At 41.9% G+C, this 18,945-nt stretch overlaps 1 long non-coding RNA gene across 1 annotated transcript in view; it reads left to right on the top strand.

The window, feature by feature from the left end:
• The first annotated feature begins 2,864 nt into the window (after positions 1 to 2,864).
• The window catches only part of LOC311596228, a 56,833-nt gene continuing 40,752 nt past the window's right edge, over positions 2,865 to 18,945 (top strand). The window contains exon 1 of the long non-coding RNA XR_014778769.1: positions 2,865 to 2,934. This is a non-coding gene — a long non-coding RNA (uncharacterized lncRNA). The remainder of the gene's footprint in view (positions 2,935 to 18,945) is intronic.

Genomic DNA, 18,945 nt, shown 5'->3' with positions numbered 1-18,945 from the left:
TTGAGCTACCCCAATCCCTGATGATTAGCTTTAAACGCCTACTTGCCACAACCTAGAGTCACTTGGAAAGAGAGCATGAGTAAGGGATGCCTAGATTGGGTTGTGAGGCACCATGACTGTGGGGATTGTCTTGCTTGTTAGATGAGCCAGGATAGAAAACCCACCGTGAGTGTGGGCAGCATCATTTCATGGGCTGGGCCCTGAACTGCATGAGTGAAGGAATCGAGAAGAGTGAAGAACATGGAAGCATGGATGTGTTTGTTTCTCTCTGCTATTGACTCTGCTCATGAAATGACTAGCTGCTTGAATTCTTGCCCTGGCTTCCTTGACATGGTGGACAGTGCCACAGCTGGCTTCAGTTGTCAACTTGACACAAACCTAGAATCATTTAGGACAAAGAGATGATGCCTGGAGGATTGCCTAAATCAGATTGGCCTGTGGCCATATCTATGGAGGCATTATCTTAATTGTTAGATGATATTTCATGGCCTGGTCTACTGGGAGGTGATACCACTCTTAGGTAGTTGGGCCTGGCTATATAACAAAGATACCTGAACAAGCCAGGAAGAGCAAGCCAGTAAGCAGGTCATCAGTGGCATCTGCTTTAAGCTCCTGTGTTGAGTTCCTGCTTTGTCTTCCCTCAAAGATGGACTGTGATCTCCCTGTAAGATGAAGTCAGTCCATTCTTCCCTGAGTTGCTTTTGGTCGTGGTGCTGTCACAGCAACGGAAAGCAAACTAGAACAGACTGTAACATGGAATTATAACTCAAACAAACCCTTTCCTTCTCTAAATTGCTTTTTGTCAGGATATTTTATCATAACAACAGGAAAGAAACAAGGACAAGGACCATGTAAGAGGGACCAAAACAAGTGAAAAATGTTGAGCCAAGTGACCATCATTTGATGTCAATATGTACCTAGTCAACTGAAACAGATGCAATAGAGAAATCCGTCTGTTTGCCTCAGAGCTCACAGTGCTATGGAGAGACTCATTTATAACCATCTCTTAATGTGCCACTTTAAGCTCCTGCAGAGATGTAGTAAAGCAGCAAAGCGATTGATTAAGAGGGGGAATGACTGAGTGAGCATGGTGTCATGCATTGTGGGCTCTGGGGTCCTTTAGGAAAGCAATGCCAAAGAAATGTCATCCAGCCACTGTCTGAGCTTCCCTCCTTGCCAGCCTGCACTCTGAGAAGAGGAGGGAAGCCTCGGCCAAGAACCACCCTTTACACAGGGAGATCTGCCTGCTTATTAGATAGCTTTGCAGTTTTCACACTTTCTCTCAACCCAGTGGTGCTACCTTGTCCTTGTTTCTGGGAATAGGGTCTTGCAGGTCAGGGGCAGCTAGAAGAAGGCTGCTGTTTCTGCTGGACTGCAAGATATCCCGAGATTGGAATTTCCCCAAAGACCCTGATGACTCTAACCAGCCAGAGCTAAGTCTAAAGAGGTCTATGTCCCCTGTCCCTTCTAACCTTCTTTCTTTCCTACCTAGGGTCAGGGTTGGGATTAGAAGGAAGATGAGGTACAAGATACACCAATTAAAGTAGAGTTTAAAAAGTAACTGAGACCCTGATTTTACAAAACTAATTTTTTAGTTGAATATTCTGACAGTCAATACAATCAATGACTCTAACAAATAGTCGAGACCCACAGGAAATGCAGGGTATGGGGTTGTATGCAGTATTCAGTAGGGTGGTCCAGATACACATCTTTGAGAAGATGGCAAAGAGCAAACATTTGATAAAAGGGAGAGTGTTAGGGATGTGATTGTCTGGGGACAGAGTGTCCGAGACACTCTGGAGGTCCCCAAATATAGGGTGTCCAGTGTGTTTGAGAAACAGAAGGAGACCTTGTGCTAGGAACAGAGAGAAATGGTAGGTGATAAAGTAAGAGAGGGTAGAAAGGATACAGAAAGAAGATTTTGCAGTGGTTTATGCTCTATTGTGTCAGAGCTAGTCAGGAAGGGGAACTAGACACATGCTGACTCATGTTCTTAATGGATGGTTCATAACAGGAAGTACCCTCAGTATCCAGGTCCTTTGTGATCCATAGCTGGTTTCTGCAGTTAAAGGCTGTTGTGCTGGCTCATTCAATGAGGCTGCAGGCAAACAATGCCATCCTTCTCTCGTCACTTAAGTCTTACCCTCTTAATAGTAGACATGCTCAGGACCTGACAGCATTTGAACTACTGTAGGTGGTTGCTTCTCAGCATAGGCTACATCATCCTCACTGTTGAGGTTTCAAAGTGAACTGGACAAAGAAAGCTCATATACTTTATACGTGGTGCTACTGTGGTGGTGCTATTGTGGAAGGCCGTGGTACCTATTGGAGGAGTAGCCTTGTTGGAGGAAGTGAGTCTTCCTCGAGAGTAGATCTAGAGATATGAGAGTTCACTCCACTCACTGTCTGTGCTGTCTCTGCTTCCTGGCTGTAGATGCAATGCAATCAACCACCTTATTATGCTGCCGTGACTTCCCTGCCATCCCTGACTGTGCACCTTAAACTGTAAGCCTAGAAAAACCTTTCTGCCTAAAAGACACATCTTGTCAGGTCTGTGGTCACGGGAGCTAGAACATAACTGATAGGTTCACCTTCTCTGTGCCTAGACTCCTTATTTGTCTTGGATATTACATTTCCGTTGTGCCCTCAAGAGCAGCTTTAATAGATCCTCTATAGCTCTTTTAATCACTTCCAATTCCCCTGTACCCTTTATGCTAGAACACCCTGGTCTCAGAAAAGGACATCTGATGTCACACTACAAACATCTGATGTCACATTCCAGAATGGTGTTGCATCCAGATGACATCACACATGTCAGACATACTTCTCCAGCTACATTCTTACATGCCCTGAGTTAACTACATATCCAGCTTCTGCTTTCTCCACCATTTTCCTCTGTGTCTTAGATATAGGGCTGCACACTGCAGATAAGAGGTGAGAAAGAAACAGATGCATAGTCACAATGGTCAAAGACTTATGAGATATATTAATCATCTGTGTCTGAGTAATAAATGATCACACACAGCATTAAACAAATAGTTTTCCAAAGTTGTGCTCCCGTGGCATGGGAATATGAATGCAGACAAGCTAAGTTTTAGCTTATTAACTCTCACATCTCAATTTTCCTGAGACCTTGTAAATCAGTTACATTTACCCTCAAAATGACTCTTCTTGTCAGCTAGGTGTCCATGAATTGCATTAACTCCACGTCTTTTGAAATTTGAAAGTTGGTTTGTTTGACAGGAAAATGGGATTAAGTCTCTTTTCTTGCCATTGGTGAGGAGAAATATGTTTTGAATTGCATTTGCTCTGAGAGGACACATTTTAAAATTTATATTTATTAAAATGCAGTTTTGCTGTTTCATACATGAATACAATGCATTTTCGAATTTCTCCAGCCTCCTTTAGCTCCCTCCTACTCCTGGCATTTCCTTTTTTCCATGTTTGTTCTTGTCTTTTTAAACCTTATATTTTTAAAAATTTATTGACTTATTTGGCATAGGTACAAACATGTATTTCCTAATACGGGGTAATAAAATATTGAGTCTATCATATATAAAATATAAAACTCTAAGCCTGTTGCACTGGAGACAGTGTGAGAAGCTGGTCCACAGCCATAGGATTGTCGAGGTTGTAAGGTCAGTGAATAAGAAGGTTTAAACTTTGAATGTATTAGTTCTTAAGGACCTTCGACTCTCAGTTCATAGACTGGCATCTTGCCTTTGTCCCTGGAGTTTTCATTTAATAATCAACGGCTTCTGAGAGAAGCATTAACCATGCAGATAGTTCAGTTCCTAATAGAAGGGCTTATGGGAATAAGACGCATAAGCAACATGATTTTTAGATGAATTATAAGTATGAATGAAACAAAGCCATTATAATAGTTTTATCTTCCAAGATTCAATAATAAATGATAAACTATAAATGTTGTATTTGAAATGGTAAACTGATATGAGAAAAGTTACATGCATCTCCTTTTGAACCTTTATTGAAGTATTAATAACTTCAAGGAAATGGGAGCTTCCATATTAGTTAGTATGAAGTCTCTAGTCACATCCTATCATATATCCCTGGAGGATAGGATAACAACCCCTACAAATGTTCAAATCCTAATTATGGAGACCCAAAGATGTTAGTTTCTGTGTCAAAAGGGAATTTCTGAATAAGACTAAGGCTTAAAGCCTTGTAATGGGGAGATAATTCTTTTGATTTATCCAGGTTGTTCAACATAGTTGCATATAAGTCTTTAATGGCAGAAAACTGTTCTGGTTGAAATCAGATGGAACTGTGGCCAGGAAGGACAAGTGAGGAGATACCTTCAAGACAGAAATGAGTCAAGAGCCATTGAACAATCCTTTTTACTTCTCTTTCCTGTTGCTGTGACAAAATGTTCTGACAAAAGCAACTTAAGGTAGAAAAGGTTTATTCTGGTTCAAAAGTAGAGAAGATAAAGGCAGTGGGAGTTTGAAGTAGCTGGGCCATACTGCCTCCACAATCAGGAGGCAGAGGGCGATGAGTATGTGCTGCTGCTCAGCGCCCTATCTCCGTTAATGCTATCCAGTACCCTATCCAGAGAGTGGAGTCACCCACAGCGTCTGTGCCATCCTATCCCAACTAATGCAATCAAAATAACCCCTCACCAACAAGCCTAGAGGCAAACCTGACCTAGACACTCTCTCACAAGTATGTCTAGAGGCTAATCCCCTCAGTGAGACTAGGTTCTGTCAAGTTGACAGTCTTAATCAGGGCATTTTCTAAGCCGGAAAAGGCCCCTGGAGTGTACACACAGCAGCACAGTCAAGCTTCTGTAGACATCTTGATTCTGGCCTGGTGAGGCTGTAGCTGCTCTTCTGATTTCCAAAACTGAAAGGCAATACACTGACTGGTTTGAAGCTGCTGAGTTTATGGTTTTTACAGCAGCAACAGAAAATGAACAAAGCCTTTAATGAGAACCAGTGTCTAAGAAGTGTCTAGCGTGGCCCTGCACACACTCAGTATGTTCTGCGTAAATAACTTCATGAGTTTTGAGATGCATGGATCACACTTTTGATTTGGAACTTGTGGCATTGTTTGATCAGTGCCCAAGCTAGAGGAGTGCAGGAAATTAAATGTAAACCTTCCCTCACTGATTTCACAGGTAAGTTGCATCTACATCTTCCTTGGATCAATGGAAACATGTTTGCTCCTACAGAAAATATATTTCTGTCATCAGATAAGTTTTATTGTTGTTTCATATTCCGGATAATCCCTTCACCGGGGCATGGTAGAGGTCAGCAAGACTTGGGGCAGTTTGGCTGCACTGTTTAAATATTGTGCCATACTCCCTGGTGAGTCACTTTCAGCTGGACTGTTAAAGACAGGAAGCAGAAATTATAACGGAAGAGTGTTCTCCATTGAGGGAGTCCAGGGCTAATGAGCAGACCTGTAACGTAGCCAGCATGTCTGCAGGGGAAGAGACCACTGCAGATAAAAGCAAGCAGTATTTTAGTTCCTGCTGAGAAAATTACAGTGTAGAGAGCCAAGCCAAGATTCACTGGTTATTTCTCAGCATCCACGGAATACTGGAAGAAAAGGATAATGTGTTATTACCTCAATGAGAGCCTCCTAGGAGTTCTCACCAATTTTCCTCTCTTGATTTTTCTCCCTCAAGGATGGCAGGTAATAGGCTGCAGTTTCATGAAATTAGACCAAGGTAATCAGGTACTCTTGATGGCTTCTTCTCTTTGGTCCTCTTCCTTCCTAAGCATTTTTTCCCTAAGCAGTCTTTTCATAAAAAACTTACATTTATGCATGTCTGTAATTTTTGTGTTATGTGGTGTGTGTGTGTGTGTGTGTGTGTGTGTGTGTGTGTGTGTGTGTGTGTGTTTGTGTGTGCCATAGCATGCGTGGAGGTCATAAATCAGCTTACAGGTTTGGTGTTCGGCTTCCATCACGCAGTGCCTAGGGATTGAGGTAGGATGATTAAGGTTTTAATATATAGCACCCTTACCTACTGAACTATCTCACTGGCTCATTCTTTTCTGATATAATATCATTTTTTCAATTTGTCTATCAGTAAGGGGGGGGTACATCCATAGTGGAGGTGGGCCGAAGAGATATCTGAAGTTGCTGACTTAAAAGCAACAAAACAAGAGTATTTTCCTGGTGGTTTTGTTCCTTTTCTGTACATTGGTATTTTGCCTGAATCTCTGAGAGATTGTATCCACTGAAGTAGGGTTACAGATAGTTGTGAGGAGCCACGTGGACACTGGGAATCAAACTCAGGTTCTCTGGTTCTTTGAAAGAACAACTGATGTTCTTAACTGCTGAGCCATCTCCCCAGCCTCCTGGTGGTTTTGATGGCCATTCAGAAATATTTATTTTATGGACTGATGGATGAGTCTATGGTATGTTAAGTGGATTAGTATGTTTGCTATTGCTATAATGAAATACCAGGTTGAGTCCTTTATGGGGAAAATGTATTTAGTTCAGAAATTGGAAGCTGAGACTCTACACAGGAAGGCTCTGGTGAGGTCTTCCCTAGCCACATCATCTCATGCAGGTAGCATCATGACAGTAGTGCCATGGAGACAGAGATGTCACGATGAAGCAGGAAGTAAAACTTAGATTTAAGTTTGGCATCCAGAGAAAATTATGCTAACCACTTCAGCAGGCACAGTGATAGCAGGACCTCTTGCTGTGCTCCATCTCTTAAAGGTCTCAACCACCTCTTAACACATGAAACCAAAAGACACAGACATTCAATATTCAAACCATGATGGTGTCACTAACAGCCACTAGAAAGTGTAATTCAGTGGAACTGCATATAATTTGCTTCTCTATGTCTCATCTCTAAGGAAAAAGGGCCATATAATATACTTGTTATGAGTGTGTTTTTATTGTTGTTGTTTGGTTGGTTGTTTTTTTTTTTTCTTAAGACAGGATTTCTCTGTGTAGTCCTGGTTGTCCTGGACCTAGTTCTGGCCTTGAACTTACTGAGATCCACCTGCCTCTGCCTTCTGAATTCTGGGGTTCAAGGGGTGGACTTATGTTTTTAAAACCAAAGTGATGGTTAGTTTAAATTTCATCTTGACACAATCTTTAATCATCCGTGAAGAAAGTTGCAATGAAAGATTGTTGAGATCGGGTCACTTTGGCGCATCCATGGACAATTGTCGCCATGTGGGAAGACTCAGCTTAAAGTACACAAAGCCACTCCCTTCCCCTAGTTTGGGTCTTGGCTTGTGTAAGAGTGGAGAGAGTGAATTGCATGCATTTTCTCTCCGTTCTTGTCTGTGGGTGTGATGCAACTGGCCACTTCAAGATCCACAGTGATGGGCTGTAACCTGGAGTTGTCTGATAAAATAAACCTTTCTTCCCTAACTAGCTTTGGTCGGAGTGGTTAATTAGATCAACAGCAAAGGAGCTAGGACAGCCACCTTTGCTGAACAAGGTAGTGCACACCTGTAGTCCCAGCTAAGAAAATGAAAGCAGGAGGATTTATGAGTTCATGACCAGCCTGACACACTGAGCACTTGTTTCGTAAAACCATGTCCAGAGCGTGTCCAGACAACCCCCATCTGTTGCCGTGTGGCACAGGTAGGGCAAAAGACACCCGGAGGCCTGGGCACCACTAAAATGAACAAATAAGTGGTGGAGAGATGGAAGAGAAAGAGAAACAGAATGATCTGTGCACAATTAAATGAGGTGGAATTGGAGACACAACTGGGTAGCGAAGAACAGGCTGATGTAAAGTATCCTGTGTTGCCACCTGAGGCTATGATGAGACCGTGGCCCATACAGCTGCTGAGGACCATATCTGGGTCTGTGGCCCCACAGCACCAGGGATCTGTGCTGTGTTCATGGCCCATGTTACCACCAAAGGCCATGTGGAAGCCCCGGGTCTGGGCAGCTGCCTGATGCTATGCTGATGTACCAGGGCTGTGTAGAGCTGAACCTGCTGCTCATTGGCAACTGTATTCAGGAGAGCTCTCCCCCGGCCCCTCTCGCCTGGGCAGTGTGGGAGTATTGTCCCTGTCCCTTGACAGCTACAGCACTCCGGAGAGTGGCCTCACACCTCACCCAGGGAAGCACAGTAGAGCAGGATCCAAGGGCATGAGTGGGAGAGCAGGCAGGCTGATCAACTCAACTACCACCCAGGCACAGACCCAGGGCTTTGAGTTGGTCCACCCCAACATCTGCCTCATCTATGAACTGCTGGAGTGGTGGAGGAGCCTGTCCTACAGATCCAAAGTTGCAGAATCCCCGTGACTCAGGGCAACAACAAGATATCCAAGAGGAGTCCTGGTGCGGATCTGGTATTGATATGTACAGAAGCCAGAGCCCTTGAGCCAGACCAATGACTCACTGCAATGAACATTCGCAAGTAAAGTGTTTGGACAAAAGGGTCTAACTATGGAACACACTATAACACACCACAGCTTCCACAGCAAGGTTTTAATTTTTATTACTATTATCTTTTTATTTTTAATTTTCTTTTGGTGGGTAGGTTGCAAGGGAGGAGGGTGGACATGGAGGGACCAGGAGACAAATGTGATTGGGTTGCACGATGTGAAATTCACAAAGAATCAATAAAAAGTTTTTTTAAAAAATTGATGATGATACCATTAATGATGTCATTTTCATACCTGTTGTATTGTCAGCAAAGACTTAATTCTTAACAAATCATCACATCCCATAAACCTGAAGAAGTTATCCTTAAAATATGACCCCAGGGAACTCATGAAACCGTCACATAAACAGCAGAGGTGGACATTTATTCCTTATTCCTTCATCTGCATTGGAGGGCAGAGTAGTGCATTTTATGCAATTGTGTTTTCAATATAGATGTAGTTAAAGATGGTACCCATTTCAGTAAATTTTACTATCCCAATTGCATACTCTGTTTCTCAGACCAAACTCTTTAGAGGCATCCTTGACTTCTTCTTCTCTGGTACTTCATAACTATTTTGTCAGCCAGCACCCTTGGATCCACTCTCCAAGCAGATTCTGCATCTATTATGTGTCATCATCTTACCCAGAGTCCCCTCCCAAAGAGTCTCTAGTTTCAACTTTCTTGATGGCATCTACATCAAAGCCCAAAGACTCTTTTAAAATATGAGCTATGCCATGTCATGCTTGTTGAATGTCTATAGTAGATTTCCATTTTCTCAATACTCTTACACTCTATAGCTTTTTTCTTATGCAAATTGCTACTTAATAATATATACATATATACATATGTGTCTATCATCTGTCTGTCTGTCTATCTGTCTATCTATCTTTCTATCATATAGTGTCTGTCTGTCCATCTTTCTTATTTCCTAGAATGTTAGGCTTCCCAAGAACAAGAAGTCCACCTATTTTGTGTATGGTAGTTTTTTTCAGTTTTCAAAACCAACAAGTGAAAGGCAGTAAATAAGTTTTTGTTGAGTGAGAATGCACATAATTGTCAGTGAGTGTACACATGATTGTGAGTGAGGTTCAATCATGCATCATCTGAAAAACAATGTATATATAGTCTGTGTTTATTTTGTTGAAAGGATTAGTGCAATATTAAATTAAAACACTGCTAATTTAGCCTTAAAAATATCCTACTTTTTGCCTTGTAGACAAACACTATACATTTACTTCTTGGCTATTTATTTTTGGTAAAATTCAAAATTATTTTCCAATGAAAAGTATAAAGGCTTTCTATAGACCTCTGAAATCTCAAATCTTCAAAAAAAATCCTCATTGCTTCAATCCTCTGCTTTTAGTTTGAACAGCTGACAAATGTCCAATAAATATAAAATCAGTGCCCTTATATATATTTTTTTTTATTTTTTCTCCTTTATTAATTTATTCTTGTTACATCTCAATGGTTATCCCATCCCTTGTATCCTCCCATTCTTCCCTCCCTCCCATTTTCCCCTTATTCCCCTCCCCTATGACTGTTCCTGAGGGGGATTACCTCCCCCGTATATGCTCATAGGGTATCAAGTCTCTTCTTGGTAACCTGCTGTCCTTCCTCTGAGTGCTTGCCCTTATATATTTTTATCAGGTATAAAACTGCGTGTGATTTGTAAGAGGATCAAGTGAAGCAGAACAAGCATATCAGTAAAAGTTTTAGGGGGAAGAAATGGTAAAATGGATCTTTCTTCAGTGTTTAGTGTAGTGTGAATTTCCATATAGAGGAAAAAAGAAAGAGGGAAAGCAGAGGCTTTGCGTGTAACAAGCTAACCCGCATTCTCAGAGCCTGATCGGCTTTCTAGCATAAGCAGGTTCTAGGAATGGCTTTCCGGGATACGCGACCTTGGCCATGGCCACAGGGTTTTCAAATGTGTCTTGCCTTAGCTGTGTTTCAAAGGGGCCTTCCAAAGCCAACCCTTCCAGCTCAGATGGAAGGCAATGTCCACCTTCTCTGACATGTGACTGCAGAGAGCTTCCAGGCTAATTCTGAGACACATTCAAGAATATTAGTTCAGTGTGCTTTAATATAAGAGTAACTAGAAAATAAAATGTATTCAAGACATTGCATTTCTATGCTATTTTGTAGAAAAATGAGAGAAAACCCAGGTCCCAGGATGGTCCAAGGCTCTGAAGCAGCCCAGCTATGGAGCCACAAAGACCAGGGACTTCTGGTCTGGAAATTTTCCACTTCCTCCTAACCTAACATTTATTTTTGAGAATCTATGAAGTACACCTTGTTAGCTGATATGATTAAATTGGATCAGAACACATAAACAGCTACCAGGAGTCTTAGAGCAATTACCTTACTGTGAGGGGTTTACTTTATTGATCCCGTTTTATTACTTAGAAAATGGAAGAGCTGAGCTTTTGTCAATCACATGAAATGGGAAAGTAAAGTCCAAATAGTAGCTTGAGATTTCTCCAAGTAAGAGAGAAAATGAACCACAGCAAAGGTGAAAATATTTAAAATGACTTTTGTGAACAGTCAGAGTGTGTTTTTAAAAATAATTTCCTCTAATGGTGGTTATATGAAAGAATAGTAATTTTATTCTTAAGAAATATACAACTACAATGAAATACAATGACATGCATATAATTACTTACAAATGTATATGCTGCTGGGTGTAGTGGCACACGCCTTTAATCCCAGGACTTAGGAGGCAGAGGCAGAGAATCGCTGTGAGTTTGAGGCCAGCCTGGTCTACAAAGTGAGTCCAGGACAGCCAAGGCTACACAGAGAAACCCTGTCTCAAAATAAAACAAACAAAAATGTACTTACTAACATCAATTAATGTTATATAAGCTTAAAGTTTAACAAAAGGAAACAAAATTTGTTTGCAATTAAAATGCATTTTTGTTTTTCTTTGGGTATTACTGAACAATTATTTGTTAGTCTGTACGTATTTTCTGAATTTTAGTAATATTGTAAAATCTAAAGACTTTTCACCCCACCTCAGCCTTTTAGGTACTGTCATGATGTATTGTTTGGTCTGAGAGTGCTTTAGGAAAAAAATATATATGAAAATAAAGTGTATTATGTTAGAAATATTATCTAGATAATAACTGAAGAAAAATTATTCTAAATACATATAGTGAAAAATATATATAAAAGCTGAAAAGGAAATTCTCACCTGAGTGAAAACACATCTTGCTAGCAGGTTCCCAGGAGTGTATCAATGATGTGCTACTGTGATCACAGCACTGTGCTCCCCCACAAGGCCTGAAGGAAACATTATAAACTTGAAAGTGGTTAAAGGAAAAAATACTTAGGATGCTGAAAAATGTAAAAAGGAAATTTAGAGACAGCCTACACATTTCAAAATTGCACTCTATGTTTCTGTTTAAAATTAAATGTACCTTTTAATGATAACTAAAAACGTAAACGTGGACCCTAACTTTTCACTGATTGCAATGTAAGCCAGTGGCTCTCAACCTTCTTCATGCCTCGACCCTTTGAGACAGGTGTGGTGACCCCAACCATAAAATTACTTGTTGCCACTTCAAAGCTGTAACTCTGTACTGTTATGAACTATAATGAAAATGTTTGATATGCAGGCTATCTGATATGGCAGCCCACAGATTGAGAACCTCCGCTGAAACAGTTACTAAGGTAGTTTTAAGTTCTACATTTAACTACTGCATGTGTCCCACCTACGAATGGCATGATTGCTTGTTTCGGTTCATCTGTTTTTGCGAACCTTTTAGATTGATTTACATTTTTATTATTGCAAAGAACACTATAATCATTGGGCATTGTGTGTAGGAATCTTTTTGTACATCTTTGTTTGTTTCCAAGGGCTACATCTATCCAAGGACAGTAAGGTTTATCAGGAAAATAATCAGAAAAATAATCTTTGAGCCTTAACACCCCAGCTTAAAAGAAAAAAAAAATCTCAAAGTAAACAAGACTACTTAACAATGTGACTAAAACCATGGGAAATTCTGTGCCTCTGAGCTTGCAAAGAGGGGGCTTTCAGACAGAAGGGAACTCCAGAGTCAGGAAACAACAGGGCATGATTTAGGACTAGTTGCAGGTCAGGTGCCAAGGAAGAGATGATGAGGGAAGCAAGGCCAAGGTAAGTGGGAACTGTTGGCTTCCATGCATGCTGCACTCTACCCTGCAGAAGACAAGGTGCCATGAAAGGCACTTCAGTATTAGTGGATTACTTTTGACCTTTATTTGTTGCTAGATAACTGGGCAAACTGGTTAGAGGCACAAGGAGTAGGCAGCAGCCTGGAGAGGTGAGCCTGGACTGGAGTAATGGGATGAAAACTAGAGGAAGAGAACCCAGCCTACTGGTTTGAACCAAGAATCTGAGATTGACAGTCAGAGAGGAAGGGAAAGAGTGAGAGGGATTGAATGGGCGGAGGGTATTCTATTTGCTCAGGTCTTTAAGGAGCAGCAGCCTCTAGGATGGAATCAGGTGCCAAAAGGGTTGATGGATTAAGGACTGCATGGAAAGAAAGGTGACAGGGCAGTAGCAGCAGCAGGACCATGATGATGCCCTGAGAAAGAGGAATGGTTGCCATGGAGATCTCCAGGCAGCAGCACAGTTCTGAGGAGGTGTCCACAACTGTGAAATGTGGTCCCTGGGCAATGGCTGATGCTCCCTTGAAAGAGCCCCACTTCCAGCAGGAAGGACCTGGTACTAATATGGCTGCCAGCTCATTGACTGGGAGCAGAGTAGAGGAAGCCAGCCTTGGTGCCTCCAGTGGGCGGATCCAGTGGGCTATCATTTTAGGGTTTCTTGAAAGACATATGAGTGTCATGCTTCCATTTTTTCCAAGACGGTTAACTGCTGTCTGACTCAAGTAACAAGTGGCTGGAACATGGAAAATACAGAGCAAAGTCCATCTTAGATGTAGGCCTGGGATTCAGAGTAAAATGAGGACTTTTTTTTTTCTTGTTTGGGAAGAAAACAGTGCTGTTGAAAGAGAAAAATACAACGAATACATTGTTTTCTATGGGGTCTTGAAGGCACGAACGAGCTCTCTGATTCTCAATTCTTTTCCATTTATAAAGTGGGCATTAAGTATTCATACTTCATATTGAAGTTTTGAAGACTATCTGAGACTTCAGACATCTTCCACTGTGCTTCATATGGTCCTCAGTGTCCATTCATTTCATGGTAACTGGCAGAATGCCATGCCTCTTGCTTCAGACTGGAGACACACTAAGAGCATAGCTGTACACTGGAGACACGCTAAGAGCATAGCTGTACACTGGAGACACACTAAGAGCATAGCTGTACACTGGAGACACACTAAGAGCATAGCTGTACACTGGAGACACGCTAAGAGCATAGCTGTACACTGGAGACACACTAAGAGCATAGCTGTACACTGGAGACATGCTAAGAGCATAGCTGTACACTGGAGACATGCTAAGAGCATAGCTGTACACTGGAGACACGCTAAGAGCATAGCTGTACACTGGAGACACGCTAAGAGCATAGCTGTACACTGGAGACACGCTAAGAGCATAGCTGTACACTGGAGACACACTAAGAGCATAGCTGTACACTGGAGACACACTAAGAGCATAGCTATACACTGGAGACACACTAAGAGCATAGCTGTACACTGGAGACACACTAAGAGCATAGCTGTACACTGGAGACACGCTAAGAGCATAGCTGTACACTGGAGACATGCCAAGAGCATAGCTGTACACTGGAGACACACTAAGAGCATAGCTGTACACTGGAGACATGTTAAGAGCATAGCTGTACACTGGAGACACACTAAGAGCATAGCTGTACACTGGAGACACACTAAGAGCATAGCTGTACACTGGAGACACACTAAGAGCATAGCTGTACACTGGAGACATGCTAAGAGCATAGCTGTACACTGGAGACACGCTAAGAGCATAGCTGTACACTGGAGACACACTAAGAGCATAGCTGTACACTGGAGACACACTAAGAGCATAGCTGTACACTGGAGACACGCTAAGAGCATAGCTGTAAACTGGAGACATGCTAAGAGCATAGCTGTACACTGGAGACATGCTAAGAGCATAGCTGTACACTGGAGACACGCTAAGAGCATAGCTGTACACTGGAGACACGCTAAGAGCATAGCTGTACACTTTTCTTTCCAGCCTTTCCAATTCAAGAACACTTCCTCCTCTTGAAGCCTGCAGAGAGGCCATTTGTTTGTCCTCTGGCATGCCTATTTTACTCTTGGTCCCAGATAATTAATAGATGAACCCTCATAAAAATGCCAGGTATAGAAGAGCCACTGGTAAATGCTTGTGCCGTAGAAGCTTGTCAGAGGCACTGGTGTACTTTGCAGCCGTGATCTTTTTTGATTATGGAATTCTGGGTGGTGCAGTTATAATGTTAGAATGAAAAGAGAGGCCTGTGAGTTTTAAGTGGTAAGGCTGGCAGTGAAGTTACTATAAGCACAGGTTTTGCTTATGGCATTACAAGGTTAGACACAGTATGGGGTGGTCCAAGCACTGATTTTATTTTTTACCTTTACAAATCTCCCAAGTAAGGCAATTAAATATTAGTTATGTTTTTTATTGCTTTTATTATGGATTTGAAGACCATGATCCTGACTGATAATATTGCCTTCCCACACAGACTCTTGTGACGGTTGACATTTAAACACATTTGTTTGTTTTCAATATCGTGGAGCCCTTCTGATGGGAGTGCTGTAGGATTTGACACAATTGGCAGTCCCTTTGGAGGGAGGGGCCTTAAAGCCACGTAATTGTCCATCTTCTTGGAGGCAACAGAATATTAGCAGTCTCCAGTGACCTTGTAAGTCTGATACCTGCAGTTCATCTTATTTACATCATTGTCCTGTGAATGATGTAGGAGAGGGAAATAGTGATTTCACGGTCTTTCCTACTGGCTGTTAGGACTTAGGAGTTCCATTGTATATATAGTCAGGAGACACAATCCCACTGAATTTGGCAAGTGGCTTTGGGGGAAACCCCAACGTTTTCTACACGGAGTGAAACACAAACTTTTGAGAATATTTGAAAGAGGCCATTGCTTGGACTCGATATAGACAGGGAATTAATCAGATGTCATTTTAATGCCTTAGTCTTCCAATACCTGTTTCAGGCAAAACTTTGTCTGCAGTGAGGGCACTCATCCATCTGGAACAGTTTTCAGGGGTTTGCTGAGTTCCACCATGCTGAAGTGAAAGTCCACTTCTCCAGCCAGCCTCCCCCAGGTCTTCTTGTTCTCATCTCTGGCTGCCTTCCGTGCAGTGAGCTGTGGAAGGGCTCTGGGGCGAAACACTCCTGATTTGAACTGCGGTTCATAGGAAGTGAATTCTCAACGAATGTTTAGGCAAGTCATTTTATGAATCTAACATCGGTTCCTTTATCTGTGTGATGGAGAATACCTTTATACTCATCCTGCAGGACAAAAAGAAAAGGCAGACCCAAAAGTTAGGCATCGGGAAGGATTCAGACTGCTGGCAGTGGGAATACTAGTAAGGTTTGGGAAAAGAATTTGAGAGTCCTGGTTACTGTTCTCTGATCTGGTCAGATCTGGGACCTACCGTGGTCTCTGTGTGACATCACAGGGAAATGTCAACTCTGTCAGACCAAGACATCACAGAAACATTTCTGTTGAGTCGTCTTTCTCACTCCCACTTTACCCAGTCTCCTGAGAGTCTATTAGCAGCATGGCCTCACCTAAGCCAATAATGGCAGATGATTCAAACCTTGATCATGAAGAAATAAACAAGATTGTGAACCAAAAGCTAAGGAGTGGGCCTAGGTGTAAGCTACACTTGTGTGGGATGGAATGACACTCAGTTTTTGATTCTTCTCAGGATCCGTCATCCATTATTTACCAAGGTCCTTTTAAAGATCTCAGTTCTGCCAGAAATGTGGAAGCTGAGGATGTAGAGAAAGATCTTTCTCTTAACCAGTTCACAGTATGACCCTAGGAGCTATAGATATCTCAGCTCAGGAATCCTAGTATACCACCTCAGTTCGGGAGTCATGGATACCACCTCACTTGGGAGTCATAGATACCTCCGCTCGGGAGTCATGGATACCACCTCAACTTGGGAGTCTTGGATACCACCTCAGCTCAGAAGTCATGGATACTATCTCAGCTTGGGAGTCATAGATACTACCTCATCTTTGGAGTCTTGGATACCACCTCATCTTGGAAGTCATGGATACCACCTCAGCTCAGGAGTCATGGTTACCACATCACTTGGGAGCCATGGATACCACCTCATATTTGGAGTCCTGGATACCACCTCAGTTCAGGAGCCATGGATACCACCTCAGCTCTGGAGTCATGAATACCATTTTACCTATCAGCTTGCCTTTCCCTTTTTCATGTCTTCCAAATGTCAGCAGGTAGTAGTTTGGATGCCAGAATCAAGTAGGTTTTATAGGGAGGGGATAAAGGGCTTTGAGGCCTTGGTGGACTCAGAATGTTTAGCAAAAATGTCAGATGAGGAAAAATGGAAACATGGAGTACTTTTTTTTTTTTAGGATGGAAACAGAAAAGAGTTGGAAAAATCAATGTTGCTAAGAGAGGTGGGGAAAAAAACCATTAAACCTCCAGAGGGAGAAATCAAATGGGGGAAGTTGACTTAGAGGATAATAAACTATTGCTGGGAAGTACAGTAGTTTCCAGCAGAATATTATTATATTAGCAACAAGCAGGTGGCATTTACTCTGTACATTTTGTTTTCTAGGCACTGCTCTGAGGGCTTTGCAGTCATTAGCTTACTTAAGTGTGCAGTAATTGGGTTGAATCGTGTACAGGACATCTCACTTCACAGAGGAGAAGTAGGAGCCTGTAGGGAGAGAGCTGCAAAGGACCACATGGTAAGGGTTGCTATGGCAGGGTTGCTGGGATGGAGACCAGGATGCCTTGTCCAACAATGACAAAGAACTATAATTTAAATAGAGACCATGGTAGCTGAAAAATTGTGTTTAATGTCAAAAGAAATTTTCAACCCAGTACGATAAGACGGCTCAGTGGATGGAAACTCATGCAGTGTGAGTCCTGAATGCATAGTGGAGGAAAAAAGAAGCAACTTTTGAAAGTTATTCTCTGACATCCTTGGGTTCGCTACAGTGTGTACACACCCATCCTTATACACACGTTCTCACATATGGTCACAATGATAAATAAAATAATTTGTTTTTAAAAGAGAGATTCCCATGTTAAATATTTAATATACAGAAGGAGTGTAATACAGAGAAAACTTATTTGAAAAAAATAAATTTAAGTTTAAAAATTGACTTTCTGGACAAAAGGGAACCATACATTATCTTTGCTGAGTGAAAGGCACTCCAGAAGCTTGCTTATTCCATAGTTGGAAAGTTGCATTCGGTACCCTCCATTGGCCTGCCTGCAATAGTGCACCTGTGGCTCATCTAGAAACTGTGTCTGTTATCGCTTGAGAGGAAAAAGGTCAGCATTCAGTACACATTGTCATTGTTTTAGGTAAAAAAGGCCAAAAAGGTTTGTATCATTTTGTTTGTATCATTTGTTTCTGCCTTTGAAGCAAAGCAGCAATTTCCTATTTACTTAAAATGTAATTAAGATTTTTCAAAAAGATGGAGCAGCCACATGCCCAATTCACATCCTACATATGCTTACTGTTTTCTTTATACATATGTATGGAATATTGTCCCTTTCTATAGATGCCTCCTGTTTCCAATGAAGTTGGAATTCCAACGCTGTTTCTGTCTGGTCCCTGGAGGCAATCCCCACCTTAAAGATGGCTTCCGCATCTTTTCTCCTATTCTGTACTCACAGACAGTGTCAGGAATGCTGATTGGCGTTGATATCCTGATTCACAATTGTACGTAAGTGCCAATGAGAACTGGCTGGGTTTTCCTCAGCTGCACTCTTTGAGAAAGAGCTGAAAGCACCCCCATTACATGTTGATGGAGACCTGCACAGTGATGAGTATACTTACTGCTCCCCGTACCCTGCACATCATGGCTTCTGTTCTTTCTATGAATCCGCATGCTTATTTTGTTCAAGAGAAACGTTTATGGTTTGAATGTGTTCTTTTTAAGACTTTGGAGCAATCTGAAATGTAATGGTGTGGAGAGGTGGGATCTAAGAAACGTAGGTGGTTAGGTCAGGAGGACTGTCCCTTTAAGAATGAATTGGGGAAGTTATTATCAAAGGAGTGAGTTGGTTACTGATGGTGAGAATTTCTGATAAAAGGAAGAATTAAGCTATCTTTGTCTCTGTCTGCCTCTCTGTCTCTCTGTCTGTGTCTGTGTCTCTGTCTCTCTCTGTCTCTGTCTCTCTGTCTCTGTCTCTGTCTCTGTCTCTCTCTCTCTCCCTCCCAGTCTCTCCCTCCCTTCCTCTTTTTCTGTCTCATCTTCATTCACTCGCCTTTTCAAATATGACAAAAATACAACAATAAGAGCCTCTACAGAGGCTCCTAGCAGTTAAAGGTCTCTCTCCAGAACTACAGGAAATAAATCCATTTTTTGTGGGTCACAGAGCCTCTTTAGTCTGTGACAGCAGCATCCGTTGACTAAGATGATAGAGC

The sequence above is a fragment of the Acomys minous genome, assembly GCF_964271855.1.
Source record: "Acomys minous genome assembly, chromosome: 4".
Lineage (NCBI taxonomy): Eukaryota > Metazoa > Chordata > Mammalia > Rodentia > Muridae > Acomys > Acomys minous.
Note: the sequence above shows the minus strand (reverse complement) of the source record. Positions and strands in the feature narration are given on the sequence as shown.